The sequence below is a fragment of the Microtus ochrogaster genome, unplaced genomic scaffold (genome assembly GCF_000317375.1).
Source record: "Microtus ochrogaster isolate Prairie Vole_2 unplaced genomic scaffold, MicOch1.0 UNK4, whole genome shotgun sequence".
Classification (NCBI taxonomy): domain Eukaryota; kingdom Metazoa; phylum Chordata; class Mammalia; order Rodentia; family Cricetidae; genus Microtus; species Microtus ochrogaster.
The window spans coordinates 6,347,122-6,350,120 of NW_004949102.1; the positions used below are offsets into that span (position 1 = coordinate 6,347,122).

General features: G+C 47.7%; 1 protein-coding gene across 1 annotated transcript in view; it reads left to right on the forward strand.

Moving 5' to 3' along the window:
* Smo (smoothened, frizzled class receptor) overlaps window positions 1-2,999 on the forward strand; it is a 24,148-nt gene that overhangs the window by 12,938 nt on the left and 8,211 nt on the right. The gene's annotated exons all lie outside the window — the stretch shown is intronic.

A 2,999-nucleotide genomic window follows, 5' to 3' on the forward strand; every position in this document is an offset into this window, starting at 1 on the left:
CCACCATGTGGTTGCCGGGAATTGAACTCAGGACCTTTGGAAGAGCAGGCAATGCTCTTAACCACTGAGCCATCTCTCCAGCCCTGGATAGTTTGTTTTTAAAGTGTGAAATAATAAAATATTTAAAATTAGAAAAAAGACTGCCTAATACTTCTCCCCTTTTGTATTTTAAATATATTACTTAATAAACATTCCATAAAATCCTCCTCCCCACCCCCTTTAAGACAAGGTCTCATATATCCCAGACTAGCCTTTGACTTAGTGTGTATTATTGTCTAGGATGAATTTGAACTCCTGATCATCTGGCCTCCTCCTAGTGCTGGGATTACAGGCATGCACCACCAGGCCCAGTTTATCTGGTGCTGAGGACCAAATGCAGGACTTTGTGCTAGACAAGCATCTTTCGCCAACTAAGTGCACCCCAGCCCCATGCTTCTCTTTTGTAGTATTGTGAGTTTAGACGAAAGCGTAGTTGTGTGATATTAAAAACTGTTTTATGCTGGGCGGTGGGGGCGCACACCTTTAATCCCAGTGCTTGGGAGGCAGAGACAGGCGGATCTCTGTGAGTTCGAGGGCAGCCTGATCTACAGAGCTAGTTCCAGGACAGCCAGGACTGTTACAGAAAGAAACCCTGTCTGGAAAAACAAAAACAAAACAGCTGTTTTATAGAAAGCATAAATTTGTGTGACTAGTCACCATATTCAAGATGGAGAATGATCTCATCTGATTTTATTTTATTTTTTTTTAAGACAATGTTTCTCTGTGTAACTCTGGCTGTCCTAGAACTTACTCTGTAGACCGGGCTGGCTTCAAACTCAGAAGTCTGCTTGCCTCCCAAGTGCTGGGATTAAAGACATGTGCCACAACTACCCGGCCTATTTTCTTTTTTAAACAATGTTTTATTACATTTATTTGTGCGTGTGTGTGTGTGCATGTGTTTGAACGTGTGCAGATGTATGTGTGTCCCGTGCCATGGTGGACATGTGGCAATCATATGGCAGCTTAAGAGAGTTGGTTCTCTCCTTCACTGTGTGGCTGCAGAATTCAAAGTCAGGTTGCCAGACCTGGTAGCAAACTCCTTACCTACTGAGTCATTGGCACTGGCTCCCAATCCACATGGAAGCAGACAGCCCGGTTTACAGTGGTTCAGCAGAAACAACTTTTTGTCTGAAGGATGGTGCAGAAGTGACGTGCATTAAATAGACATCATGCTGCTACTTTTGAATTTGGATCTTTTCCCAGGCTAGCACTATGTGGTCTGACTTTTCTTTCCAGATGCTGGGCAGCAGCCGTTAGCCACAGTCCCAACTCAGCCCTTTGATCACGTGGGGGAGATATTCAACATTGCTACACACAGCATACTGTGTTGTTAAACCTGACTGCTGAGTTGTTCATGGATTCTAAATGCCTTTTCTTCTTAGTATGTCTTTACCTCATGATGTGTTCGTGGGGACACATCCTCCTTACAAGCCAAGGCATACTGCACAGCCCCCTTACAGTGGCCTCCCGACAGCTGTTTGCCACTTAGAGCCGTGGGCTCAGTTTCCCGACCAGGTCTTCCCTCGAGGTGATAAAGGTTCCCAGGTGGTGGTGGCTGGCATCAGAGGAGGATATTACATCATAACTGGCAGGACCTTTCTTGGCACCTTGGAGTATTCTTGGAGCTGTAAAGCCTGAGGGTAGGCCTCGGACTGGTACTAAAAACAGCTAGTCTTTCTGTTAGTCCCTGATAGATGCTGTGCAAAATACATATGTTATACCATTTCTCACTCCGCCCAGTGTCCCACCATGTAAATCTGTCATTTCCATTTTACAGATATGGAGACTGAGGCCAGAGGTAAAGTACTTTGTTCCAGACCACACAGCCAGGGTGTGGTGGGGCCAAGATCTGGACCCAGGCAGGCCAATCACAATGTCCATACCCCTTACTCCTGTGCTCCGTTGTTCTTCCCCTCCCCGAGAGAATGGTTGCCTGCCCCACCATCCCTAGCCGGACAGTGGGACAGCTATCCACAGTGGCTCTCATGCCCTCAGAAGATTCTCCGAGTACAGTTTCTTGCCTGAAATGTTGGCATTCCCAAAGTAAGGTGATTTTAGAGGGGTTCAGGAGGGCAGAAAACAGCAAGCTGAGACCTGGGATGAACATGTCAACACCTAGGCTGGGTTGGGGGTTGGGGAGACATCTGTGTGTCTGTGCTGACAGCGTCTGTCTTTCCTCCCTGTGCACTGGACAGAGCCTCTTCTGTTTCTCTCCATCTGACCTGTTTCCTCCTCTGGCTCTGGAGTTCCTGGCTCCCCTGAGTACCTCCTCTTAAACCCCCATCTCTTCTCTCTCTGCCTCGGCTTGGTAAGAGGATAAGGGGCTCTGGGAGCTGGGCACGGGGAAACATCTCTTGGTTTTGGTGAATGGGTCGCACAGCCCTTCTGTATTGGGACAGAGAGGCCTATGGAAGGGTTTAGTCACTCCCCAACCTGAGGTTCAGTCAGAGACCTACCACCCCTCAACAGGGTATTCCAAAGTGGCAGCTGTTTTAAGAACTGGTAAGTGAATCTTAGTGTCGGCAATAGTGAATGAGCCCCAAGTTTGACTTGCACAAAGTGAGTACACTCATGTAACCAACATCTAATCAAGAACAAGACCATGTGGGGCTGGAGAGACGGCTCAGCAGTTACGAGCACTTGCTCCTGCAGAGGACCCTGGTCAACTCCAGCACCAACATGGCAGCTCGCACCCATCTGTAGCTCCATTTCCAGAGGACCCAGTGCCGTTTCTGACCTCCGTAGACACCAGGATACACATGGTGTGAACATGAAGGCAAAAGACCCTCACATAAAATAAGATAAAATAAAATATATACATCTTGGGGCTGGAGAGATGGCTCAGAGGTTAAGAGCATTGCCTGCTCTTCCAAAGGTCCTGAGTTCAATTCTCAGCAACCACATGGTGGCTCACAACCATCTGTAATGAGGTCTGGTGCCCTCTTCTGGCCTGCAGTCAT